Source organism: Eschrichtius robustus, chromosome 1 (assembly GCF_028021215.1).
Source record: "Eschrichtius robustus isolate mEscRob2 chromosome 1, mEscRob2.pri, whole genome shotgun sequence".
In the NCBI taxonomy this organism is placed as follows: Eukaryota; Metazoa; Chordata; class Mammalia; order Artiodactyla; family Eschrichtiidae; genus Eschrichtius; species Eschrichtius robustus.
The window spans coordinates 144,080,212-144,108,199 of record NC_090824.1 but is presented as its reverse complement, the minus strand read 5'-3'; the positions used below and the strand labels follow the sequence as shown (position 1 = coordinate 144,108,199).

At 54.8% G+C, this 27,988-nt stretch overlaps 10 non-coding genes across 10 annotated transcripts; all 10 read right to left on the bottom strand.

The window, feature by feature from the left end:
- Window positions 1-884: 884 nt before the first annotated feature.
- LOC137750035 (small nucleolar RNA SNORD116) lies at window positions 885-977 on the bottom strand. Its single transcript, XR_011070351.1, has one exon. It is a non-coding gene; the product is annotated as a small nucleolar RNA SNORD116 (small nucleolar RNA).
- Window positions 978-3,666: 2,689 nt separating this feature from the next.
- Window positions 3,667-3,759, bottom strand: LOC137753470 (small nucleolar RNA SNORD116). The gene has a single exon (XR_011071489.1). It is a non-coding gene; the product is annotated as a small nucleolar RNA SNORD116 (small nucleolar RNA).
- A 2,662-nt stretch (window positions 3,760-6,421) lies between these two features.
- Window positions 6,422-6,514, bottom strand: LOC137778807 (small nucleolar RNA SNORD116). The gene has a single exon (XR_011077011.1). It is a non-coding gene; the product is annotated as a small nucleolar RNA SNORD116 (small nucleolar RNA).
- Window positions 6,515-9,203: 2,689 nt separating this feature from the next.
- Window positions 9,204-9,296, bottom strand: LOC137753468 (small nucleolar RNA SNORD116). The gene has a single exon (XR_011071488.1). It is a non-coding gene; the product is annotated as a small nucleolar RNA SNORD116 (small nucleolar RNA).
- A 2,662-nt stretch (window positions 9,297-11,958) lies between these two features.
- LOC137750049 (small nucleolar RNA SNORD116) lies at window positions 11,959-12,051 on the bottom strand. Its single transcript, XR_011070354.1, has one exon. It is a non-coding gene; the product is annotated as a small nucleolar RNA SNORD116 (small nucleolar RNA).
- A 2,689-nt stretch (window positions 12,052-14,740) lies between these two features.
- LOC137753462 (small nucleolar RNA SNORD116) lies at window positions 14,741-14,833 on the bottom strand. Its single transcript, XR_011071487.1, has one exon. It is a non-coding gene; the product is annotated as a small nucleolar RNA SNORD116 (small nucleolar RNA).
- A 2,662-nt stretch (window positions 14,834-17,495) lies between these two features.
- LOC137750045 (small nucleolar RNA SNORD116) lies at window positions 17,496-17,588 on the bottom strand. The gene has a single exon (XR_011070353.1). It is a non-coding gene; the product is annotated as a small nucleolar RNA SNORD116 (small nucleolar RNA).
- A 2,689-nt stretch (window positions 17,589-20,277) lies between these two features.
- Window positions 20,278-20,370, bottom strand: LOC137753457 (small nucleolar RNA SNORD116). The gene has a single exon (XR_011071486.1). It is a non-coding gene; the product is annotated as a small nucleolar RNA SNORD116 (small nucleolar RNA).
- A 2,663-nt stretch (window positions 20,371-23,033) lies between these two features.
- On the bottom strand, window positions 23,034-23,126 carry LOC137750042 (small nucleolar RNA SNORD116). Its single transcript, XR_011070352.1, has one exon. It is a non-coding gene; the product is annotated as a small nucleolar RNA SNORD116 (small nucleolar RNA).
- A 2,689-nt stretch (window positions 23,127-25,815) lies between these two features.
- LOC137753451 (small nucleolar RNA SNORD116) lies at window positions 25,816-25,908 on the bottom strand. The gene has a single exon (XR_011071485.1). It is a non-coding gene; the product is annotated as a small nucleolar RNA SNORD116 (small nucleolar RNA).
- Between the last annotated feature and the right edge of the window lie 2,080 nt (window positions 25,909-27,988).

Below are 27,988 nucleotides of genomic sequence, written 5' to 3'. Positions count from 1 at the left end.
CCATGTCAATCTTCTTTACGTCTCGCAAGACACCCTTTGGGTGTCTTTCCTCTGGCAATGGGATTCCAAATCTACACAGTTACCTACCTCACCTCATCCACCTGAACTGCCAAAGCCATCCCCTCCATAGGCAGCTGATGCCAGCCAATCACGAACATGACACATCCTTGGGAAGCCGAGGCCAGCACCTGCAACCCAATTATGATAGCCTATTCCACGACATCACAAAGGACATGTCCACATCTTCCCTTACCTTCCTGTGCGGGCCATCAGTGATCCACGCAGGTTTAAATTCAGCACTCGTTCCTGTCCCCACTCCACGATGACCCACTTGGCATCAACACTGTGCCGGGAGTTAAAGTAGAGAAGCAAACAAGGGCAGCAGCGAGGCCTAATCCTTCAGCCGCTTTCCTCCGATGCCCAACCGAGCTCACCACCGCCCATTGCTCCAGCCTCACTAGGCACTCGAGAACCTCACCGTGAAAAACGCAAGAACAGGGAGATCCACAGGCCTGGCCTGAGGTTCAAGGCACCAACCACGGACGCTTGCGCATTTTGGCTTCCAGAATCAACCCCCAAAATGGCATGCACGATGCGTGATCCTGGCCAAAACTCACCTCCCAACTGCAAGCTAACTGGGCCTATACCAGCACACACTCCGACTCTTAAGACCAGCAGGAGAGCCTGCCCCCTCGCATTCCCTCAACAGCCATTCAGCAGGGACCCTGGATTCACAGATAACACAGCTTATGTGCAGACACGGTCAACCCTCTTACAGGAGCCCCTCCAATCCTGGAGCCTTTGGTGGTGTTTGCATGCATGTCGGCGGGGGACGCTGGCCCTCATTCCTAACTGTCCTCTCCCCCTGAGAGAGGAAACGTGCTGAACCTCAGTTTTGATGAGGAGACGGTAGAGTGTTCTCACTCATTTGGTTCAGATTTTCCAAGAAATGTATGCAAGGGTGTCATCATCGATCCAAGCACATGCTGGGACGCTGCAGAACACAACCGGGGTGTGCGCGGGGCTCTGTACAGGAGCCATGAGCCTGGGCTACCTCAAAAGCCTGGAGAATCCACAGCCCTCAGGTCACTCAGCAAGAGGAACAATCAATCCACTCTTGAAGCCATTGGGCCCGTCTGAGGAAAACCTAATACCTAATGGCACATTTGGGGTGCTTGAATACCTACCATCCTGAGTTATCCACGACCATGCTCGGGGACATGGGCCCGCCTCACTTTTTCCAGTTCTTCTTAGCACGTCCAGTCATCAGAGCACACGAAGGTCTTCTTCTTTGTGCCGACGGCCAGCCTTCCCCAGCACCTGCACCTGAGAAGTGGACAGAAATCACCGAGGCTTCATAAGTGGGCCGGTGTCCTCAGAGGACATGATCCATACAAACATTTACCTGGCCTCGAGCTCTGAAACTGCTTCCCAAGGACCTCTATCCCTTACCGAGAATTGACTGCCTGTCTGATAGTACGACTGCAGGAAGTTAGGCACATACGTTGGCCGGTGTGTGAGAGGCTGTATGTGTGTGTTCACGCGTTTGGGCATGTGTGACTGTGACTGCGCATGCGGACGTGCTTGTGGGTTTCTCTGTGTGCCGCTGAATACGCGTCTTGGTCTCTGTGTGTCCCTATGGCCCTGTGAAGAGGAGTCCAACAATAAAAGAAATAGTTTATACACAGCACCCTGGTTAGACCCCCAACTGAAAGGAGAAAGACACCTGTCAGCTTCAAGAGGCCGCAGGCACTCTTTGACCCCCAGGGGCTGTTGAAATAGTCCTTGGACTCCCGCTCTCCCACAGCCACGCCTTCTGACAAAAACACACAGCCTGGATGAGACCTGCCTCCGGGCCTTGGCTGTGACATCTACGTGCACCTCGAGACTCTGTCAGCTACCAGTATATCTCATGGGCATTTGGGGTCACTCGCAGCACTTCCGGAAGCAAGGGAACTCCCATGGTCGGGCCGACACCGACCGGCAGCTGTCTACTGCCAAGATGCAGCCTGAAACCACTCAAGGGGCTAACGAACGTGGGCCCACGTGCCACTTCTCGCCAACTAGGCCTAATCACTTTCCATTGACCCGTGGGAATGCCCACCACAGGAAGTGGTGGGCCTCAGCCACCATGACCCATGTCGGATCCCCACGGCGGAGACTACTCCACATGCCCAGCCACGTCTCAGGCAGCTCCCATCTTGAATGTTCACGGCCCTGACCCCTAAGGAAACTCTCAAACCCTTGAAAGCCTCGTCCTACGTGCCCTCCTCCAGCCCACAGGGCGACACGACCCTACTGGAAACCACAAACGTCTTCAGAATACGGGAACACTGAACACCAGGGAAGACAGACCACAAGCCTGTCTCCTTCGCTGATGCTGATCCCACCCCATGCATCCTGGAAATTCTCCACTGCCACAGTGACACTACCGAATAACTCACAGTGATCAAAGGCATGGTCCCCGAGGACCACAGACAGACATTCAACGGAAGACCTCTGCCATGCGAGGGGACTTGGAAACCTGAAAGGGAACAGTGTCTGGCCACGGCAGCACAGCAGGCATGGCAATGGGGCCCCCATCTCTGCCCCACCAATGGACTGCTCCAGATAAACCTCTGGCTGTTCGAAAGGCCTGCGTGCTACACTGGCCGGTCGCGTCATTCCCCCACGGGAGAAACACTTTCGCTTTACACATTGCCAAACAAGGGAACAAAGCGGCCAAAGGGGATGTTCGCATAACTCAACTACCTCCAAGGAGGCCGGCACAGACGCCTCAGCATGTCGATCTTCCCTACTTCCCGCAAGACACCCTTTGGGTGTCATTCCTCGGGCAACGGGATTGCAACTCTACACGAGTTACCTACCTCAACTCACCCACTTGAACTGCCAAAGCCATCCGCTCCATAGGCAGCTTATGCCAGCCCATCACGAACAAGACACATTCTTGGGAAGCCGAGGCCAGCGCCTGCAACCCAATGATGACAGCCCATCCTACAACATCACACAGGACCTTTCCTCATGATACCTTACCTTTCTCTCCAGGCCAGCAGCCACCACCCAGACTGAAATGCTTCACTCGACCCACACCCCACTCCACGAACATCCACTTAGCGCCAACAGTGTGCCGGCAACTTCAGCAGAGGAGCTGACAGGGGCAGCACTGAGGCCTAAACCTTCAGCCCCCTTCCGCCATCGCCCAACTCCCGCCCACGCCCGCCCACTGCTCCAGCCACACCGGGCAGTCAAGAACCTCACTGCGTGAAACACAACAACAGAGAGGGCCACAGGCCTGGCCTGAGGCTCCAGGCTCCAACCACGGAAGCTTGCTCATTTTGGCTTCCATAATCAACCTCGGAAGCGGCATGCACAAAGCGTGATCCTGTCCAAAAATCACCTCTCCAAGCTGCAATCTTACTGGGTCTATACCAGAACACACTCCGACCCTGAAGACTAGCAGGAAAGCCTGCCCTCTTGCATTCCCTCAACGGCCTTTTAGCAGGGACCGGGTATTCATAGATGACCCAGCTTATGGGCAGACATGGTCGACCCTCAGACAGGAGCCCCTCCAATGCTGGAGCCCTTAGTGGTGTTTGCATGCCTGTCAGCAGGGGACGTTGGCCCTCACTCCTAACTGTCCCGTACTCCCGAGAGAGGAAACGTGCTGGACCTCAGTTTCGATGAGGAGACGGTAGAGCGTTCTCACTCATTTTGTTCAGATTTTCCAAGGAATGCATATAAGGGTGTCATCATCGATCCAAACACATGCTGGGACGCTGCAGAACACAAAAGGGAAGGACGTGGGTCTCTGCAGAGGAGCCATGACCTGGAAATACTCCAACTGCCTGGGGAATCCACAGTCCTCAGGCCACTCAGCAGGACCAACAATCAATCCACTCTTGCAACCATTGGGTCCATCTGTGGAAATCCTAATATCCAATGGCACATCTTAGTATGGGTGAACGCCTACCGTCCTTAGATATCCACAGCCATGCTCGGCAACATGCACCAGCCCCTCTTTTTCCAGTTCTCCTTAGCACATCCAGACATCAGACAATGCGAAGGTCTTCTTCTCTGCCAACAGCCAGCCTTACGCTGCAACTGCACCTGAGAAGTGGACAGAAATCACGCAGGTTTCTAAATTGCACCAGGGTCCTCAGAGAACATGATTTTTGTGAACACATAATCTGGGCGTGAGCCTGGAACCTCCTTCCCAAGTACCACTATCCCTTACCGAAAACTGATTGTGTGTCTCACAGCACGACTGAAGGAAGTTACGCACGTACGTTGCTCGGTGTGTGAGACGCTGTATTTGTGTATTCACACGTGTGGGCGTGTGTGACTGTGACTCTGCACGAGGATGCATTTGTGGATTCCTGTGTGTGCCGCTAAATACGCGTCTTGGTCTCTGGGTGTCCCTGTGGCCCTCTGCAGACGCCTCTAACAGTAAACGTCATAGTTTATACACAGCACCCTGGTTGGACCCCAACTGAAAGGAGAAAGACCCCTGTCAGCTTCATGAGGCCGCATGCGAACTTTGACCCCAAGGCTGTCGAAATAGGCCACAGACTCCCGCTCTCCCACAGCCACGCCTTCTGACCAAAGCACAAAGACTGGACGAGACCTCCCTCCCGGCCGTGGGTGTCACACCTATGTGGACCTGGAGATCCTGCCACCTACCAGCACATCTGATGTGCCCTTGAGGTCACTCCCAGTGCTCCCGGAAGCAAGGTAACCTCCCATGGGCGGGCTGACACTGACCTGCAGTTGCCAAAAAGCACGATGCAGCCTGGCACTTCTCAAGGCGTTAATGGACTTTGGCCCAAGTGCCTCATCTCGCCAACTAGACCAAATCACTTTCCATGACCCCGTGGAAAGCCCTCAATGGGAAGTGTTGGGCTTCAGCAACCATGACACAGGTTGGAACCCCACAGCGGAAATTAGGCCACCTTCCCGGTCACGTATAGGCAAGCTTCCAACTGGTAGGGTTCGCGGCCCTGACCACTGAGGAAACACTCAAAAGCTACACAGCCTCGTCCTAAGTGCCCTCCTCCTGCCTGCAGGGCGACTCGACTCTACTTGAAGCCACAGACATCATGCGAACACGGAGACACTGAACAGCAGGGAAGACACACCGCAAGCCTGTCTGCTTTGATGATGCCCACCCCACCCCATGCATCCTGGCAATTCTCCACTGCCACAGCGACACAACCGAGGAACTCACAGTGACCAAAGGCACTGTCCCCGAGGGCCACAGACAGACTTTCAACGGAAAACCTTTGCCACACGAGGGGACCTGGAACCTTGAAAGGGCACAGTGGCTGTCCACGACAGTTTGCCTGGTGTCGCAACAGTGCCCCCACCTCTGTCCCCCCAATGGACTGCTCCAGATAAAACTATGGCTGTTCGCAAGCCGAGTCATGCCACCCCGGGAGAAGCACTTTCGCTTTGCACATTCCCAAACAAGGGAACAAGGCGGCCAAAGGGGATGTTCGCATAACTAAACATCCTCCAAGGAGGCCAGCACAGACGCGTCACCATGTCAATCTTCTTTACGTCTCGCAAGACACCCTTTGGGTGTCTTTCCTCTGGCAATGGGATTCCAAATCTACACAGTTACCTACCTCACCTCATCCACCTGAACTGCCAAAGCCATCCCCTCCATAGGCAGCTGATGCCAGCCAATCACGAACATGACACATCCTTGGGAAGCCGAGGCCAGCACCTGCAACCCAATTATGATAGCCTATTCCACGACATCACAAAGGACATGTCCACATCTTCCCTTACCTTCCTGTGCGGGCCATCAGTGATCCACGCAGGTTTAAATTCAGCACTCGTTCCTGTCCCCACTCCACGATGACCCGCTTGGCATCAACACTGTGCCGGGAGTTAAAGTAGAGAAGCAAACAAGGGCAGCAGCGAGGCCTAATCCTTCAGCCGCTTTCCTCCGATGCCCAACCGAGCTCACCCCCGCCCATTGCTCCAGCCTCACTAGGCACTCGAGAACCTCACCGTGAAAAACGCAAGAACAGGGAGATCCACAGGCCTGGCCTGATGTTCAAGGCACCAACCACGGACGCTTGCTCATTTTGGCTTCTAGAATCAACCCCCAAAATGGCATGCACGATGCGTGATCCTGGCCAAAACTCACCTCCCAACTGCAAGCTAACTGGGCCTAGACCAGCACACACTCCGACTCTTAAGACCAGCAGGAGAGCCTGCCCCCTCGCATTCCCTCATCAGCCATTCAGCAGGGACCCGGGATTCACAGATAACACAGCTTATGTGCAGACAAGGTCAACACTCAGACAGGAGCCCCTCCAATCCTGGAGCCCTTGGTGGTGATTGCATGCATGTCGGCGGGGGACGCTGGCCCTCATTCCTAACTGTCCTCTCCCCCTGAGGGAGGAAACGTGCTGAACCTCAGTTTCGATGAGGAGACGGTAGAGTGTTCTCACTCATTTGGTTCAGATTTTCCAAGAAATGCATGCAAGGGTGTCATCATCGATCCAAGCACATGCTGGGACGCTGCAGAACACAACCGGGGTGTGCGCGGGGCTCTGTACAGGAGCCATGAGCCTGGGCTACCTCAAAAGCCTGGAGAATCCACAGCCCTCAGGTCACTCAGCAAGAGGAACAATCAATCCACTCTTGAAGCCATTGGGCCCGTCTGAGGAAAACCTAATACCTAATGGCACATTTGGGGTGCTTGAATACCTACCATCCTGAGTTATCCACGACCATGCTCGGGGACATGGGCCCTCCTCACTTTTTCCAGTTCTTCTTAGCACGTCCAGTCATCAGAGCACACGAAGGTCTTCTTCTTTGTGCCGACGGCCAGCCTTCCCCAGCACCTGCACCTGAGAAGTGGACAGAAATCACCGAGGCTTCATAAGTGGGCCGGTGTCCTCAGAGGACATGATCCATACAAACATTTACCTGGCCTCGAGCTCTGAAACTGCTTCCCAAGGACCTCTATCCCTTACCGAGAATTGACTGCCTGTCTGATAGTACGACTGCAGGAAGTTAGGCACATACGTTGGCCGGTGTGTGAGAGGCTGTATGTGTGTGTTCACGCGTTTGGGCATGTGTGACTGTGACTGCGCATGCGGACGTGCTTGTGGGTTTCTCTGTGTGCCGCTGAATACGCGTCTTGGTCTCTGTGTGTCCCTATGGCCCTGTGAAGAGGAGTCCAACAATAAAAGAAATAGTTTATACACAGCACCCTGGTTAGACCCCCAACTGAAGGGAGAAAGACCCCTGTCAGCTTCAAGAGGCCACAGGCACACTTTGACCCCCAGGGGCTGTTGAAATAGTCCTTGGACTCCCGCTCTCCCACAGCCACGCCTTCTGACAAAAACACACAGCCTGGACGAGACCTGCCTCCGGGCCTTGGCTGTGACATCTACGTGCACCTCGAGACTCTGTCAGCTACCAGTATATCTCATGGGCATTTAGGGTCACTCGCAGCACTTCCGGAAGCAAGGGAACTCCCATGGTCGGGCCGACACCGACCGGCAGCTGTTTACTGCCAAGATGCAGCCTGAAACCACTCAAGGGGCTAACGAACGTGGGCCCACGTGCCACTTCTCGCCAACTAGGCCTAATCACTTTCCATTGACCCGTGGGAATGCCCACCACAGGAAGTGGTGGGCCTCAGCCACCATGACCCATGTCGGATCCCCACGGCGGAGACTACTCCACATGCCCAGCCACGTCTCAGGCAGCTCCCATCTTGAATGTTCACGGCCCTGACCCCTAAGGAAACTCTCAAACCCTTGAAAGCCTCGTCCTACGTGCCCTCCTCCAGCCCACAGGGCGACACGACCCTACTGGAAACCACAAACGTCTTCAGAATACGGGAACACTGAACACCAGGGAAGACAGACCACAAGCCTGTCTCCTTCGCTGATGCTGATCCCACCCCATGCATCCTGGAAATTCTCCACTGCCACAGTGACACTACCGAATAACTCACAGTGATCAAAGGCATGGTCCCCGAGGACCACAGACAGACATTCAACGGAAGACCTCTGCCATGCGAGGGGACTTGGAAACCTGAAAGGGAACAGTGTCTGGCCACGGCAGCACAGCAGGCATGGCAATGGGGCCCCCATCTCTGCCCCACCAATGGACTGCTCCAGATAAACCTCTGGCTGTTCGAAAGGCCTGCGTGCTACACTGGCCGGTCGCGTCATTCCCCCACGGGAGAAACACTTTCGCTTTACACATTGCCAAACAAGGGAACAAAGCGGCCAAAGGGGATGTTCGCATAACTCAACTACCTCCAAGGAGGCCGGCACAGACGCCTCAGCATGTCGATCTTCCCTACTTCCCGCAAGACACCCTTTGGGTGTCATTCCTCGGGCAACGGGATTGCAACTCTACACGAGTTACCTACCTCAACTCACCCACTTGAACTGCCAAAGCCATCCCCTCCATAGGCAGCTTATGCCAGCCCATCACGAACAAGACACATTCTTGGGAAGCCGAGGCCAGCGCCTGCAACCCAATGATGACAGCCCATCCTACAACATCACACAGGACCCTTCCTCATGATACCTTACCTTTCTCTCCAGGCCAGCAGCCACCACCCAGACTGAAATGCTTCACTCGACCCACACCCCACTCCACGAACATCCACTTAGCGCCAACAGTGTGCCGGCAACTTCAGCAGAGGAGCTGACAGGGGCAGCACTGAGGCCTAAACCTTCAGCCCCCTTCCGCCATCGCCCAACTCCCGCCCACGCCCGCTCACTGCTCCAGCCACACCGGGCAGTCAAGAACCTCACTGCGTGAAACACAACAACAGAGAGGGCCACAGGCCTGGCCTGAGGCTCCAGGCTCCAACCACGGAAGCTTGCTCATTTTGGCTTCCATAATCAACCTCGGAAGCGGCATGCACAAAGCGTGATCCTGTCCAAAAATCACCTCTCCAAGCTGCAATCTTACTGGGTCTATACCAGAACACACTCCGACCCTGAAGACTAGCAGGAAAGCCTGCCCTCTTGCATTCCCTCAACGGCCTTTTAGCAGGGACCGGGGATTCATAGATGACCCAGCTTATGGGCAGACATGGTCGACCCTCAGACAGGAGCCCCTCCAATGCTGGAGCCCTTAGTGGTGTTTGCATGCCTGTCAGCAGGGGACGTTGGCCCTCACTCCTAACTGTCCCGTACTCCCGAGAGAGGAAACGTGCTGGACCTCAGTTTCGATGAGGAGACGGTAGAGCGTTCTCACTCATTTTGTTCAGATTTTCCAAGGAATGCATATAAGGGTGTCATCATCGATCCAAACACATGCTGGGACGCTGCAGAACACAAAAGGGAAGGCCGTGGCTCTCTGCAGAGGAGCCATGACCTGGAAATACTCCAACTGCCTGGGGAATCCACAGTCCTCAGGCCACTCAGCAGGAAAAAGAATCAATCCACTCTTGCAAATATTGGGTCTATCTGTGGAAATCCTAATATCCAATGGCACATCTTAGTATGGGTGAATGCCTACCGTCCTTAGATATCCACAGCCATGCTCGGCAACATGCACCAGCCCCTCTTTTTCCAGTTCTCCTTAGCACATCCAGACATCAGACAATGCGAAGGTCTTCTTCTCTGCCAACAGCCAGCCTTACGCTGCAACTGCACCTGAGAAGTGGACAGAAATCACGCAGGTTTCTAAATTGCACCAGGGTCCTCAGAGAACATGATTTTTGTGAACACATAATCTGGGCGTGAGCCTGAAACCTCCTTCCCAAGTACCACTATCCCTTACCGAAAACTGATTGTGTGTCTCACAGCACGACTTAAGGAAGTTACGCACGTACGTTGCTCGGTGTGTGAGACGCTGTATTTGTGTATTCACACGTGTGGGCGTGTGTGACTGTGACTCTGCACGAGGATGCGTTTGTGGATTCCTGTGTGTGCCGCTAAATACGCGTCTTGGTCTCTGGGTGTCCCTGTGGCCCTCTGCAGACGCCTCTAACAGTAAACGTCATAGTTTATACACAGCACCCTGGTTGGACCCCAACTGAAAGGAGAAAGACCCCTGTCAGCTTCATGAGGCCGCATGCGAACTTTGACCCCAAGGCTGTCGAAATAGGCCACAGACTCCCGCTCTCCCACAGCCACGCCTTCTGACCAAAGCACAAAGACTGGACGAGACCTCCCTCCCGGCCGTGGGTGTCACACCTATGTGGACCTGGAGATCCTGCCACCTACCAGCACATCTGATGTGCCCTTGGGGTCACTCCCAGTGCTCCCGGAAGCAAGGTAACCTCCCATGGGCGGGCTGACACTGACCTGCAGTTGCCAAAAAGCACGATGCAGCCTGGCACTTCTCAAGGCGTTAATGGACTTCGGCCCAAGTGCCTCATCTCGCCAACTAGACCAAATCACTTTCCATGACCCCGTGGGAAGCCCTCAATGGGAAGTGTTGGGCTTCAGCAACCATGACACAGGTTGGAACCCCACAGCGGAAATTAGGCCACCTTCCCGGCCACGTAGAGGCAAGCTTCCAACTGGTAGGGTTCGCGGCCCTGACCACTGAGGAAACACTCAAACGCTACACAGCCTCGTCCTAAGTGCCCTCCTCCTGCCTGCAGGGCGACTCGACTCTACTTGAAGCCACAGACATCATGCGAACACGGAGACACTGAACAGCAGGGAAGACACACCGCAAGCCTGTCTGCTTTGATGATGCCCACCCCACCCCATGCATCCTGGCAATTCTCCACTGCCACAGCGACACAACCGAGGAACTCACAGTGACCAAAGGCACTGTCCCCGAGGACCACAGACAGACTTTCAACGGAAAACCTTTGCCACACGAGGGGACCTGGAACCTTGAAAGGGCACAGTGGCTATCCACGACAGTTCGCCTGGTGGCGCAACAGTGCCCCCACCTCTGTCCCCCCAATGGACTGCTCCAGATAAAACTATGGCTGTTCGCAAGCCGAGTCATGCCACCCCAGGAGAAGCACTTTCGCTTTGCACATTCCCAAACAAGGGAACAAGGCGGCCAAAGGGGATGTTCGCATAACTAAACATCCTCCAAGGAGGCCAGCACAGACGCGTCACCATGTCAATCTTCTTTACGTCTCGCAAGACACCCTTTGGGTGTCTTTCCTCTGGCAATGGGATTCCAAATCTACACAGTTACCTACCTCACCTCATCCATCTGAACTGCCAAAGCCATCCCCTCCATAGGCAGCTGATGCCAGCCAATCACGAACATGACACATCCTTGGGAAGCCGAGGCCAGCACCTGCAACCCAATTATGATAGCCTATTCCACGACATCACAAAGGACATGTCCACATCTTCCCTTACCTTCCTGTGCGGGCCATCAGTGATCCACGCAGGTTTAAATTCAGCACTCGTTCCTGTCCCCACTCCACGATGACCCACTTGGCATCAACACTGTGCCGGGAGTTAAAGTAGAGAAGCAAACAAGGGCAGCAGCGAGGCCTAATCCTTCAGCCGCTTTCCTCCGATGCCCAAACGAGCTCACCCCCGCCCATTGCTCCAGCCTCACTAGGCACTCGAGAACCTCACCGTGAAAAACGCAAGAACAGGGAGATCCACAGGCCTGGCCTGAGGTTCAAGGCACCAACCACGGACGCTTGCGCATTTTGGCTTCCAGAATCAACCCCCAAAATGGCATGCACGATGCGTGATCCTGGCCAAAACTCACCTCCCAACTGCAAGCTAACTGGGCCTAGACCAGCACACACTCCGACTCTTAAGACCAGCAGGAGAGCCTGCCCCCTCGCATTCCCTCAACAGCCATTCAGCAGGGACCCTGGATTCACAGATAACACAGCTTATGTGCAGACACGGTCAACCCTCATACAGGAGCCCCTCCAATCCTGGAGCCCTTGGTGGTGTTTGCATGCATGTCGGCGGGGGACGCTGGCCCTCATTCCTAACTGTCCTCTCCCCCTGAGAGAGGAAACGTGCTGAACCTCAGTTTTGATGAGGAGACGGTAGAGTGTTCTCACTCATTTGGTTCAGATTTTCCAAGAAATGCATGCAAGGGTGTCATCATCGATCCAAGCACATGCTGGGACGCTGCAGAACACAACCGGGGTGAGCGCGGGGCTCTGTACAGGAGCCATGAGCCTGGGCTACCTCAAAAGCCTGGAGAATCCACAGCCCTCAGGTCACTCAGCAAGAGGAACAATCAATCCACTCTTGAAGCCATTGGGCCCGTCTGAGGAAAACCTAATACCTAATGGCACATTTGGGGTGCTTGAATACCTACCATCCTGAGTTATCCACGACCATGCTCGGGGACATGGGCCCGCCTCACTTTTTCCAGTTCTTCTTAGCACGTCCAGTCATCAGAGCACACGAAGGTCTTCTTCTTTGTGCCGACGGCCAGCCTTCCCCAGCACCTGCACCTGAGAAGTGGACAGAAATCACCGAGGCTTCATAAGTGGGCCGGTGTCCTCAGAGGACATGATCCATACAAACATTTACCTGGCCTCGAGCTCTGAAACTGCTTCCCAAGGACCTCTATCCCTTACCGAGAATTGACTGCCTGTCTGATAGTACGACTGCAGGAAGTTAGGCACATACGTTGGCCGGTGTGTGAGAGGCTGTATGTGTGTGTTCACGCGTTTGGGCATGTGTGACTGTGACTGCGCATGCGGACGTGCTTGTGGGTTTCTCTGTGTGCCGCTGAATACGCGTCTTGGTCTCTGTGTGTCCCTATGGCCCTGTGAAGAGGAGTCCAACAATAAAAGAAATAGTTTATACACAGCACCCTGGTTAGACCCCCAACTGAAATGAGAAAGACACCTGTCAGCTTCAAGAGGCCACAGGCACACTTTGACGCCCAGGGGCTGTTGAAATAGTCCTTGGACTCCCGCTCTCCCACAGCCACGCCTTCTGACAAAAACACACAGCCTGGACGAGACCTGCCTCCGGGCCTTGGCTGTGACATCTACGTGCACCTCGAGACTCTGTCAGCTACCAGTATATCTCATGGGCATTTGGGGTCACTCGCAGCACTTCCGGAAGCAAGGGAACTCCCATGGTCGGGCCGACACCGACCGGCAGCTGTCTACTGCCAAGATGCAGCCTGAAACCACTCAAGGGGCTAACGAACGTGGGCCCACGTGCCACTTCTCGCCAACTAGGCCTAATCACTTTCCATTGACCCGTGGGAATGCCCACCACAGGAAGTGGTGGGCCTCAGCCACCATGACCCATGTCGGATCCCCACGGCGGAGACTACTCCACATGCCCAGCCACGTCTCAGGCAGCTCCCATCTTGAATGTTCACGGCCCTGACCCCTAAGGAAACTCTCAAACCCTTGAAAGCCTCGTCCTACGTGCCCTCCTCCAGCCCACAGGGCGACACGACCCTACTGGAAACCACAAACGTCTTCAGAATACGGGAACACTGAACACCAGGGAAGACAGACCACAAGCCTGTCTCCTTCGCTGATGCTGATCCCACCCCATGCATCCTGGAAATTCTCCACTGCCACAGTGACACTACCGAATAACTCACAGTGATCAAAGGCATGGTCCCCGAGGACCACAGACAGACATTCAACGGAAGACCTCTGCCATGCGAGGGGACTTGGAAACCTGAAAGGGAACAGTGTCTGGCCACGGCAGCACAGCAGGCATGGCAATGGGGCCCCCATCTCTGCCCCACCAATGGACTGCTCCAGATAAACCTCTGGCTGTTCGAAAGGCCTGCGTGCTACACTGGCCGGTCGCGTCATTCCCCCACGGGAGAAACATTTTCGCTTTACACATTGCCAAACAAGGGAACAAAGCGGCCAAAGGGGATGTTCGCATAACTCAACTACCTCCAAGGAGGCCGGCACAGACGCCTCAGCATGTCGATCTTCCCTACTTCCCGCAAGACACCCTTTGGGTGTCATTCCTCGGGCAACAGGATTGCAAATCTACACGAGTTACCTACCTCAACTCACCCACTTGAACTGCCAAAGCCATCCGCTCCATAGGCAGCTTATGCCAGCCCATCACGAACAAGACACATTCTTGGGAAGCCGAGGCCAGCGCCTGCAACCCAATGATGACAGCCCATCCTACAACATCACACAGGACCTTTCCTCATGATACCTTACCTTTCTCTCCAGGCCAGCAGCCACCACCCAGACTGAAATGCTTCACTCGACCCACACCCCACTCCACGAACATCCACTTAGCGCCAACAGTGTGCCGGCAACTTCAGCAGAGGAGCTGACAGGGGCAGCACTGAGGCCTAAACCTTCAGCCCCCTTCCGCCATCGCCCAACTCCCGCCCACGCCCCCCCACTGCTCCAGCCACACCGGGCAGTCAAGAACCTCACTGCGTGAAACACAACAACAGAGAGGGCCACAGGCCTGGCCTGAGGCTCCAGGCTCCAACCACGGAAGCTTGCTCATTTTGGCTTCCATAATCAACCTCGGAAGCGGCATGCACAAAGCGTGATCCTGTCCAAAAATCACCTCTCCAAGCTGCAATCTTACTGGGTCTATACCAGAACACACTCCGACCCTGAAGACTAGCAGGAAAGCCTGCCCTCTTGCATTCCCTCAACAGCCTTTTAGCAGGGACCGGGGATTCATAGATGACCCAGCTTATGGGCAGACATGGTCGACCCTCAGACAGGAGCCCCTCCAATGCTGGAGCCCTTAGTGGTGTTTGCATGCCTGTCAGCAGGGGACGTTGGCCCTCACTCCTAACTGTCCCGTACTCCCGAGAGAGGAAACGTGCTGGACCTCAGTTTCGATGAGGAGACGGTAGAGCGTTCTCACTCATTTTGTTCAGATTTTCCAAGGAATGCATATAAGGGTGTCATCATCGATCCAAACACATGCTGGGACGCTGCAGAACACAAAAGGGAAGGCCGTGGGTCTCTGCAGAGGAGCCATGACCTGGAAATACTCCAACTGCCTGGGGAATCCACAGTCCTCAGGCCACTCAGCAGGACCAACAATCAATCCACTCTTGCAACCATTGGGTCCATCTGTGGAAATCCTAATATCCAATGGCACATCTTAGTATGGGTGAATGCCTACCGTCCTTAGATATCCACAGCCATGCTCGGCAACATGCACCAGCCCCTCTTTTTCCAGTTCTCCTTAGCACATCCAGACATCAGACAATGCGAAGGTCTTCTTCTCTGCCAACAGCCAGCCTTACGCTGCAACTGCACCTGAGAAGTGGACAGAAATCACGCAGGTTTCTAAATTGCACCAGGGTCCTCAGAGAACATGATTTTTGTGAACACATAATCTGGGCGTGAGCCTGGAACCTCCTTCCCAAGTACCACTATCCCTTACCGAAAACTGATTGTGTGTCTCACAGCACGACTGAAGGAAGTTACGCACGTACGTTGCTCGGTGTGTGAGACGCTGTATTTGTGTATTCACACGTGTGGGCGTGTGTGACTGTGACTCTGCACGAGGATGCGTTTGTGGATTCCTGTGTGTGCCGCTAAATACGCGTCTTGGTCTCTGGGTGTCCCTGTGGCCCTCTGCAGACGCCTCTAACAGTAAACGTCATAGTTTATACACAGCACCCTGGTTGGACCCCAACTGAAAGGAGAAAGACCCCTGTCAGCTTCATGAGGCCGCATGCGAACTTTGACCCCAAGGCTGTCGAAATAGGCCACAGACTCCCGCTCTCCCACAGCCACGCCTTCTGACCAAAGCACAAAGACTGGACGAGACCTCCCTCCCGGCCGTGGGTGTCACACCTATGTGGACCTGGAGATCCTGCCACCTACCAGCACATCTGATGTGCCCTTGGGGTCTCTCCCAGTGCTCCCGGAAGCAAGGTAACCTCCCATGGGCGGGCTGACACTGACCTGCAGTTGCCAAAAAGCACGATGCAGCCTGGCACTTCTCAAGGCGTTAATGGACTTCGGCCCAAGTGCCTCATCTCGCCAACTAGACCAAATCACTTTCCATGACCCCGTGGGAAGCCCTCAATGGGAAGTGTTGGGCTTCAGCAACCATGACACAGGTTGGAACCCCACAGCGGAAATTAGGCCACCTTCCCGGCCACGTAGAGGCAAGCTTCCAACTGGTAGGGTTCGCAGCCCTGACCACTGAGGAAACACTCAAACGCTACACAGCCTGGTCCTAAGTGCCCTCCTCCTGCCTGCAGGGCGACTCGACTCTACTTGAAGCCACACACATCATGCGAACACGGAGACACTGAACAGCAGGGAAGACACACCGCAAGCCTGTCTGCTTTGATGATGCCCACCCCACCCCATGCATCCTGGCAATTCTCCACTGCCACAGCAACACAACCGAGGAACTCACAGTGATCAAAGGCACTGTCCCCGAGGACCACAGACAGACTTCCAACGGAAAACCTTTGACACACGAGGGGACCTGGAACCTTGAAAGGGCACAGTGGCTGTCCACGACAGTTCGCCTGGTGTCGCAACAGTGCCCCCACCTCTGTCCCCCCAATGGACTGCTCCAGATAAACCTATGGCTGTTCGCAAGCCGAGTCATGCCCCCCCGGGAGAAGCACTTTCGCTTTGCACATTCCCAAACAAGGGAACAAGGAGGCCAAAGGGGATGTTCGCATAACTAAACATCCTCCAAGGAGGCCAGCACAGACGCGTCACCATGTCAATCTTCTTTACGTCTCGCAAGACACCCTTTGGGTGTCTTTCCTCTGGCAATGGGATTCCAAATCTACACAGTTACCTACCTCACCTCATCCACCTGAACTGCCAAAGCCATCCCCTCCATAGGCAGCTGATGCCAGCCAATCACGAACATGACACATCCTTGGGAAGCCGAGGCCAGCACCTGCAACCCAATTATGATAGCCTATTCCACGACATCACAAAGGACATGTCCACATCTTCCCTTACCTTCCTGTGCGGGCCATCAGTGATCCACGCAGGTTTAAATTCAGCACTCGTTCCTGTCCCCACTCCACGATGACCCGCTTGGCATCAACACTGTGCCGGGAGTTAAAGTAGAGAAGCAAACAAGGGCAGCAGCGAGGCCTAATCCTTCAGCCGCTTTCCTCCGATGCCCAACCGAGCTCACCCCCGCCCATTGCTCCAGCCTCACTAGGCACTCGAGAACCTCACCGTGAAAAACGCAAGAACAGGGAGATCCACAGGCCTGGCCTGAGGTTCAAGGCACCAACCACGGACGCTTGCTCATTTTGGCTTCCAGAATCAACCCCCAAAATGGCATGCACGATGCGTGATCCTGGCCAAAACTCACCTCCCAACTGCAAGCTAACTGGGCCTAGACCAGCACACACTCCGACTCTTAAGACCAGCAGGAGAGCCTGCCCCCTCGCATTCCCTCAACAGCCATTCAGCAGGGACCCTGGATTCACAGATAACACAGCTTATGTGCAGACACGGTCAACCCTCAGACAGGAGCCCCTCCAATCCTGGAGCCCTTGGTGGTGTTTGCACGCATGTCGGCGGGGGACGCTGGCCCTCATTCCTAACTGTCCTCTCCCCCTGAGAGAGGAAACGTGCTGAACCTCAGTTTTGATGAGGAGACGGTAGAGTGTTCTCACTCATTTGGTTCAGATTTTCCAAGAAATGCATGCAAGGGTGTCATCATCGATCCAAGCACATGCTGGGACGCTGCAGAACACAACCGGGGTGAGCGCGGGGCTCTGTACAGGAGCCATGAGCCTGGGCTACCTCAAAAGCCTGGAGAATCCACAGCCCTCAGGTCACTCAGCAAGAGGAACAATCAATCCACTCTTGAAGCCATTGGGCCCGTCTGAGGAAAACCTAATACCTAATGGCACATTTGGGGTGCTTGAATACCTACCATCCTGAGTTATCCACGACCATGCTCGGGGACATGGGCCCGCCTCACTTTTTCCAGTTCTTCTTAGCACGTCCAGTCATCAGAGCACACGAAGGTCTTCTTCTTTGTGCCGACGGCCAGCCTTCCCCAGCACCTGCACCTGAGAAGTGGACAGAAATCACCGAGGCTTCATAAGTGGGCCGGTGTCCTCAGAGGACATGATCCATACAAACATTTACCTGGCCTCGAGCTCTGAAACTGCTTCCCAAGGACCTCTATCCCTTACCGAGAATTGACTGCCTGTCTGATAGTACGACTGCAGGAAGTTAGGCACATACGTTGGCCGGTGTGTGAGAGGCTGTATGTGTGTGTTCACGCGTTTGGGCATGTGTGACTGTGACTGCGCATGCGGACGTGCTTGTGGGTTTCTCTGTGTGCCGCTGAATACGCGTCTTGGTCTCTGTGTGTCCCTATGGCCCTGTGAAGAGGAGTCCAACAATAAAAGAAATAGTTTATACACAGCACCCTGGTTAGACCCCCAACTGAAATGAGAAAGACACCTGTCAGCTTCAAGAGGCCACAGGCACACTTTGACGCCCAGGGGCTGTTGAAATAGTCCTTGGACTCCCGCTCTCCCACAGCCACGCCTTCTGACAAAAACACACAGCCTGGACGAGACCTGCCTCCGGGCCTTGGCTGTGACATCTACGTGCACCTCGAGACTCTGTCAGCTACCAGTATATCTCATGGGCATTTGGGGTCACTCTCAGCACTTCCGGAAGCAAGGGAACTCCCATGGTCGGGCCGACACCGACCGGCAGCTGTCTACTGCCAAGATGCAGCCTGAAACCACTCAAGGGGCTAACGAACGTGGGCCCACGTGCCACTTCTCGCCAACTAGGCCTAATCACTTTCCATTGACCCGTGGGAATGCCCACCACAGGAAGTGGTGGGCCTCAGCCACCATGACCCATGTCGGATCCCCACGGCGGAGACTACTCCACATGCCCAGCCACGTCTCAGGCAGCTCCCATCTTGAATGTTCACGGCCCTGACCCCTAAGGAAACTCTCAAACCCTTGAAAGCCTCGTCCTACGTGCCCTCCTCCAGCCCACAGGGCGACACGACCCTACTGGAAACCACAAACGTCTTCAGAATACGGGAACACTGAACACCAGGGAAGACAGACCACAAGCCTGTCTCCTTCGCTGATGCTGATCCCACCCCATGCATCCTGGAAATTCTCCACTGCCACAGTGACACTACCGAATAACTCACAGTGATCAAAGGCATGGTCCCCGAGGACCACAGACAGACATTCAACGGAAGACCTCTGCCATGCGAGGGGACTTGGAAACCTGAAAGGGAACAGTGTCTGGCCACGGCAGCACAGCAGGCATGGCAATGGGTCCCCCATCTCTGCCCCACCAATGGACTGCTCCAGATAAACCTCTGGCTGTTCGAAAGGCCTGCGTGCTACACTGGCCGGTCGCGTCATTCCCCCACGGGAGAAACACTTTCGCTTTACACATTGCCAAACAAGGGAACAAAGCGGCCAAAGGGGATGTTCGCATAACTCAACTACCTCCAAGGAGGCCGGCACAGACGCCTCAGCATGTCGATCTTCCCTACTTCCCGCAAGACACCCTTTGGGTGTCATTCCTCGGGCAACAGGATTGCAAATCTACACGAGTTACCTACCTCAACTCACCCACTTGAACTGCCAAAGCCATCCGCTCCATAGGCAGCTTATGCCAGCCCATCACGAACAAGACACATTCTTGGGAAGCCGAGGCCAGCGCCTGCAACCCAATGATGACAGCCCATCCTACAACATCACACAGGACCTTTCCTCATGATACCTTACCTTTCTCTCCAGGCCAGCAGCCACCACCCAGACTGAAATGCTTCACTCGACCCACACCCCACTCCACGAACATCCACTTAGCGCCAACAATGTGCCGGCAACTTCAGCAGAGGAGCTGACAGGGGCAGCACTGAGGCCTAAACCTTCAGCCCCCTTCCGCCATCGCCCAACTCCCGCCCACGCCCCCCCACTGCTCCAGCCACACCGGGCAGTCAAGAACCTCACTGCGTGAAACACAACAACAGAGAGGGCCACAGGCCTGGCCTGAGGCTCCAGGCTCCAACCACGGAAGCTTGCTCATTTTGGCTTCCATAATCAACCTCGGAAGCGGCATGCACAAAGCGTGATCCTGTCCAAAAATCACCTCTCCAAGCTGCAATCTTACTGGGTCTATACCAGAACACACTCCGACCCTGAAGACTAGCAGGAAAGCCTGCCCTCTTGCATTCCCTCAACAGCCTTTTAGCAGGGACCGGGGATTCATAGATGACCCAGCTTATGGGCAGACATGGTCGACCCTCAGACAGGAGCCCCTCCAATGCTGGAGCCCTTAGTGGTGTTTGCATGCCTGTCAGCAGGGGACGTTGGCCCTCACTCCTAACTGTCCCGTACTCCCGAGAGAGGAAACGTGCTGGACCTCAGTTTCGATGAGGAGACGGTAGAGCGTTCTCACTCATTTTGTTCAGATTTTCCAAGGAATGCATATAAGGGTGTCATCATCGATCCAAACACATGCTGGGACGCTGCAGAACACAAAAGGGAAGGCCGTGGGTCTCTGCAGAGGAGCCATGACCTGGAAATACTCCAACTGCCTGGGGAATCCACAGTCCTCAGGCCACTCAGCAGGACCAACAATCAATCCACTCTTGCAACCATTGGGTCCATCTGTGGAAATCCTAATATCCAATGGCACATCTTAGTATGGGTGAATGCCTACCGTCCTTAGATATCCACAGCCATGCTCGGCAACATGCACCAGCCCCTCTTTTTCCAGTTCTCCTTAGCACATCCAGACATCAGACAATGCGAAGGTCTTCTTCTCTGCCAACAGCCAGCCTTACGCTGCAACTGCACCTGAGAAGTGGACAGAAATCACGCTGGATTCTAAATTGCACCAGGGTCCTCAGAGAACATGATTTTTGTGAACACATAATCTGGGCGTGAGCCTGGAACCTCCTTCCCAAGTACCACTATCCCTTACCGAAAACTGATTGTGTGTCTCACAGCACGACTGAAGGAAGTTACGCACGTACGTTGCTCGGTGTGTGAGACGCTGTATTTGTGTATTCACACGTGTGGGCGTGTGTGACTGTGACTCTGCACGAGGATGCGTTTGTGGATTCCTGTGTGTGCCGCTAAATACGCGTCTTGGTCTCTGGGTGTCCCTGTGGCCCTCTGCAGACGCCTCTAACAGTAAACGTCATAGTTTATACACAGCACCCTGGTTGGACCCCAACTGAAAGGAGAAAGACCCCTGTCAGCTTCATGAGGCCGCATGCGAACTTTGACCCCAAGGCTGTCGAAATAGGCCACAGACTCCCGCTCTCCCACAGCCACGCCTTCTGACCAAAGCACAAAGACTGGACGAGACCTCCCTCCCGGCCGTGGGTGTCACACCTATGTGGACCTGGAGATCCTGCCACCTACCAGCACATCTGATGTGCCCTTGGGGTCTCTCCCAGTGCTCCCGGAAGCAAGGTAACCTCCCATGGGCGGGCTGACACTGACCTGCAGTTGCCAAAAAGCACGATGCAGCCTGGCACTTCTCAAGGCGTTAATGGACTTCGGCCCAAGTGCCTCATCTCGCCAACTAGACCAAATCACTTTCCATGACCCCGTGGGAAGCCCTCAATGGGAAGTGTTGGGCTTCAGCAACCATGACACAGGTTGGAACCCCACAGCGGAAATTAGGCCACCTTCCCGGCCACGTAGAGGCAAGCTTCCAACTGGTAGGGTTCGCAGCCCTGACCACTGAGGAAACACTCAAACGCTACACAGCCTGGTCCTAAGTGCCCTCCTCCTGCCTGCAGGGCGACTCGACTCTACTTGAAGCCACACACATCATGCGAACACGGAGACACTGAACAGCAGGGAAGACACACCGCAAGCCTGTCTGCTTTGATGATGCCCACCCCACCCCATGCATCCTGGCAATTCTCCACTGCCACAGCAACACAACCGAGGAACTCACAGTGATCAAAGGCACTGTCCCCGAGGACCACAGACAGACTTCCAACGGAAAACCTTTGCCACACGAGGGGACCTGGAACCTTGAAAGGGCACAGTGGCTGTCCACGACAGTTCGCCTGGTGTCGCAACAGTGCCCCCACCTCTGTCCCCCCAATGGACTGCTCCAGATAAACCTATGGCTGTTCGCAAGCCGAGTCATGCCCCCCCCGGGAGAAGCACTTTCGCTTTGCACATTCCCAAACAAGGGAACAAGGAGGCCAAAGGGGATGTTCGCATAACTAAACATCCTCCAAGGAGGCCAGCACAGACGCGTCACCATGTCAATCTTCTTTACGTCTCGCAAGACACCCTTTGGGTGTCTTTCCTCTGGCAATGGGATTCCAAATCTACACAGTTACCTACCTCACCTCATCCACCTGAACTGCCAAAGCCATTCTCTCCATAGGCAGCTGATGCCAGCCAATCACGAACATGACACATCCTTGGGAAGCCGAGGCCAGCACCTGCAACCCAATTATGATAGCCTATTCCACGACATCACAAAGGACATGTCCACATCTTCCCTTACCTTCCTGTGCGGGCCATCAGTGATCCACGCAGGTTTAAATTCAGCACTCGTTCCTGTCCCCACTCCACGATGACCCGCTTGGCATCAACACTGTGCCGGGAGTTAAAGTAGAGAAGCAAACAAGGGCAGCAGCGAGGCCTAATCCTTCAGCCGCTTTCCTCCGATGCCCAACCGAGCTCACCCCCGCCCATTGCTCCAGCCTCACTAGGCACTCGAGAACCTCACCGTGAAAAACGCAAGAACAGGGAGATCCACAGGCCTGGCCTGAGGTTCAAGGCACCAACCACGGACGCTTGCTCATTTTGGCTTCCAGAATCAACCCCCAAAATGGCATGCACGATGCGTGATCCTGGCCAAAACTCACCTCCCAACTGCAAGCTAACTGGGCCTAGACCAGCACACACTCCGACTCTTAAGACCAGCAGGAGAGCCTGCCCCCTCGCATTCCCTCAACAGCCATTCAGCAGGGACCCTGGATTCACAGATAACACAGCTTATGTGCAGACACGGTCAACCCTCAGACAGGAGCCCCTCCAATCCTGGAGCCCTTGGTGGTGTTTGCACGCATGTCGGCGGGGGACGCTGGCCCTCATTCCTAACTGTCCTCTCCCCCTGAGAGAGGAAACGTGCTGAACCTCAGTTTTGATGAGGAGACGGTAGAGTGTTCTCACTCATTTGGTTCAGATTTTCCAAGAAATGCATGCAAGGGTGTCATCATCGATCCAAGCACATGCTGGGACGCTGCAGAACACAACCGGGGTGTGCGCGGGGCTCTGTACAGGAGCCATGAGCCTGGGCTACCTCAAAAGCCTGGAGAATCCACAGCCCTCAGGTCACTCAGCAAGAGGAACAATCAATCCACTCTTGAAGCCATTGGGCCCGTCTGAGGAAAACCTAATACCTAATGGCACATTTGGGGTGCTTGAATACCTACCATCCTGAGTTATCCACGACCATGCTCGGGGACATGGGCCCGCCTCACTTTTTCCAGTTCTTCTTAGCACGTCCAGTCATCAGAGCACACGAAGGTCTTCTTCTTTGTGCCGACGGCCAGCCTTCCCCAGCACCTGCACCTGAGAAGTGGACAGAAATCACCGAGGCTTCATAAGTGGGCCGGTGTCCTCAGAGGACATGATCCATACAAACATTTACCTGGCCTCGAGCTCTGAAACTGCTTCCCAAGGACCTCTATCCCTTACCGAGAATTGACTGCCTGTCTGATAGTACGACTGCAGGAAGTTAGGCACATACGTTGGCCGGCGTGTGAGAGGCTGTATGTGTGTGTTCACGCGTTTGGGCATGTGTGACTGTGACTGCGCATGCGGACGTGCTTGTGGGTTTCTCTGTGTGCCGCTGAATACGCGTCTTGGTCTCTGTGTGTCCCTATGGCCCTGTGAAGAGGAGTCCAACAATAAAAGAAATAGTTTATACACAGCACCCTGGTTAGACCCCCAACTGAAAGGAGAAAGACCCCTGTTAGCTTCAAGAGGCCGCAGGCACACTTTGACCCCCAGGGGCTGTTGAAATAGTCCATGGACTCCCGCTCTCCCAAAACCACGCCTTCTGACAAAAACACACAGCCTGGACGAGACCTGCCTCCGGGCCTTGGCTGTGACATCTACGTGCACCTCGAGACTCTGTCAGCTACCAGTGTATCTCATGGGCATTTGGGGTCACTCGCAGCACTTCCGGAAGCAAGGGAACTCCCATGGTCTGGCCGACACCGACCGGCAGCTGTCTACTGCCAAGATGAGGCCTGAAACCACTCAAGGGGCTAACGAACGTGGGCCCACGTGCCACTTCTCGCCAACTAGGCCTAATCACTTTCCATTGACCCGTGGGAATGCCCACCACAGGAAGTGGTGGGCCTCAGCCACCATGACCCATGTCGGATTCCCACGGCGGAGACTACTCCACATGCCCAGCCACGTCTCAGGCAGCTCCCATCTTGAATGTTCACGGCCTTGACCCCTAAGGAAACTCTCAAACCCTTGAAAGCCTCGTCCTATGTGCCCTCCTCCAGCCCACAGGGCGACACGACCCTACTGGAAACCACAAACGTCTTCAGAATACGGGAACACTGAACACCAGGGAAGACAGACCACAAGCCTGTCTCCTTCGCTGATGCTGATCCCACCCCATGCATCCTGGAAATTCTCCACTGCCACAGTGACACTACCGAATAACTCACAGTGATCAAAGGCATGGTCCCCGAGGACCACAGACAGACATTCAACGGAAGACCTCTGCCATGCGAGGGGACTTGGAAACCTGAAAGGGAACAGTGTCTGGCCACGGCAGCACAGCAGGCATGGCAATGGGGCCCCCATCTCTGACCCACCAATGGACTGCTCCAGATAAACCTCTGGCTGTTCGAAAGGCCTGCGTGCTACACTGGCCGGTCGCGTCATTCCCCCACGGGAGAAACACTTTCGCTTTACACATTGCCAAACAAGGGAACAAAGCGGCCAAAGGGGATGTTCGCATAACTCAACTACCTCCAAGGAGGCCGGCACAGACGCCTCAGCATGTCGATCTTCCCTACTTCCCGCAAGACACCCTTTGGGTGTCATTCCTCGGGCAACGGGATTGCAACTCTACACGAGTTACCTACCTCAACTCACCCACTTGAACTGCCAAAGCCATCCGCTCCATAGGCAGCTTATGCCAGCCCATCACGATCAAGACACATTCTTGGGAAGCCGAGGCCAGCGCCTGCAACCCAATGATGACAGCCCATCCTACAACATCACACAGGACCTTTCCTCATGATACCTTACCTTTCTCTCCAGGCCAGCAGCCACCACCCAGACTGAAATGCTTCACTCGACCCACACCCCACTCCACGAACATCCACTTAGCGCCAACAGTGTGCCGGTAACTTCAGCAGAGGAGCTGACAGGGGCAGCACTGAGGCCTAAAGCTTCAGCCCCCTTCCGCCATCGCCCAACTCCCGCCCACGCCCGCCCACTGCTCCAGCCACACCGGGCAGTCAAGAACCTCACTGCGTGAAACACAACAACAGAGAGGGCCACAGGCCTGGCCTGAGGCTCCAGGCTCCAACCACGGAAGCTTGCTCATTTTGGCTTCCATAATCAACCTCGGAAGCGGCATGCACAAAGCGTGATCCTGTCCAAAAATCACCTCTCCAAGCTGCAATCTTACTGGGTCTATACCAGAACACACTCCGACCCTGAAGACTAGCAGGAAAGCCTGCCCTCTTGCATTCCCTCAACGGCCTTTTAGCAGGGACCGGGGATTCATAGATGACCCAGCTTATGGGCAGACATGGTCGACCCTCAGACAGGAGCCCCTCCAATGCTGGAGCCCTTAGTGGTGTTTGCATGCCTGTCAGCAGGGGACGTTGGCCCTCACTCCTAACTGTCCCGTACTCCCGAGAGAGGAAACGTGCTGGACCTCAGTTTCGATGAGGAGACGGTAGAGCGTTCTCACTCATTTTGTTCAGATTTTCCAAGGAATGCATATAAGGGTGTCATCATCGATCCAAACACATGCTGGGACGCTGCAGAACACAAAAGGGAAGGACGTGGGTCTCTGCAGAGGAGCCATGACCTGGAAATACTCCAACTGCCTGGGGAATCCACAGTCCTCAGGCCACTCAGCAGGACCAACAATCAATCCACTCTTGCAACCATTGGGTCCATCTGTGGAAATCCTAATATCCAATGGCACATCTTAGTATGGGTGAATGCCTACCGTCCTTAGATATCTACAGCCATGCTCGGCAACATGCACCAGCCCCTCTTTTTCCAGTTCTCCTTAGCACATCCAGACATCAGACAATGCGAAGGTCTTCTTCTCTGCCAACAGCCAGCCTTACGCTGCAACTGCACCTGAGAAGTGGACAGAAATCACGCAGGTTTCTAAATTGCACCAGGGTCCTCAGAGAACATGATTTTTGTGAACACATAATCTGGGCGTGAGCCTGGAACCTCCTTCCCAAGTACCACTATCCCTTACCGAAAACTGATTGTGTGTCTCACAGCACGACTGAAGGAAGTTACGCACGTACGTTGCTCGGTGTGTGAGACGCTGTATTTGTGTATTCACACGTGTGGGCGTGTGTGACTGTGACTCTGCACGAGGATGCGTTTGTGGATTCCTGTGTGTGCCGCTAAATACGCGTCTTGGTCTCTGGGTGTCCCTGTGGCCCTCTGCAGACGCCTCTAACAGTAAACGTCATAGTTTATACACAGCACCCTGGTTGGACCCCCAACTGAAAGGAGAAAGACCCCTGTCAGCTTCATGAGGCCGCATGCGAACTTTGACCCCAAGGCTGTCGAAATAGGCCACAGACTCCCGCTCTCCCACAGCCACGCCTTCTGACAAAAGCACAAAGACTGGACGAGACCTCCCTCCCGGCCGTGGGTGTCACACCTATGTGGACCTGGAGATCCTGCCACCTACCAGCACATCTGATGTGCCCTTGGGGTCTCTCCCAGTGCTCCCGGAAGCAAGGTAACCTCCCATGGGCGGGCTGACACTGACCTGCAGTTGCCAAAAAGCACGATGCAGCCTGGCACTTCTCAAGGCGTTAATGGACTTCGGCCCAAGTGCCTCATCTCGCCAACTAGACCAAATCACTTTCCATGACCCCGTGGGAAGCCCTCAATGGGAAGTGTTGGGCTTCAGCAACCATGACACAGGTTGGAACCCCACAGCGGAAATTAGGCCACCTTCCCGGCCACGTAGAGGCAAGCTTCCAACTGGTAGGGTTCGCAGCCCTGACCACTGAGGAAACACTCAAACGCTACACAGCCTGGTCCTATGTGCCCTCCTCCTGCCTGCAGGGCGACTCGACTCTACTTGAAGCCACAGACATCATGCGAACACGGAGACACTGAACACCAGGGAAGACACACCGCAAGCCTGTCTGCTTTGATGATGCCCACCCCACCCCATGCATCCTGGCAATTCTCCACTGCCACAGCGACACAACCGAGGAACTCACAGTGATCAAAGGCACTGTCCCCGAGGACCACAGACAGACTTCCAACGGAAAACCTTTGACACACGAGGGGACCTGGAACCTTGAAAGGGCACAGTGGCTGTCCACGACAGTTCGCCTGGTGTCGCAACAGTGCCCCCACCTCTGTCCCCCCAATGGACTGCTCCAGATAAACCTATGGCTGTTCGTAAGCCGAGTCATGCCCCCCCGGGAGAAGCATTTTCGCTTTGCACATTCCCAAACAAGGGAACAAGGCGGCCAAAGGGGATGTTCGCATAACTAAACATCCTCCAAGGAGGCCAGCACAGACGCGTCACCATGTCAATCTTCTTTACGTCTCGCAAGACACCCTTTGGGTGTCTTTCCTCTGGCAATGGGATTCCAAATCTACACAGTTACCTACCTCACCTCATCCACCTGAACTGCCAAAGCCATCCCCTCCATAGGCAGCTGATGCCAGCCAATCACGAACATGACACATCCTTGGGAAGCCGAGGCCAGCACCTGCAACCCAATTATGATAGCCTATTCCACGACATCACAAAGGACATGTCCACATCTTCCCTTACCTTCCTGTGCGGGCCATCAGTGATCCACGCAGGTTTAAATTCAGCACT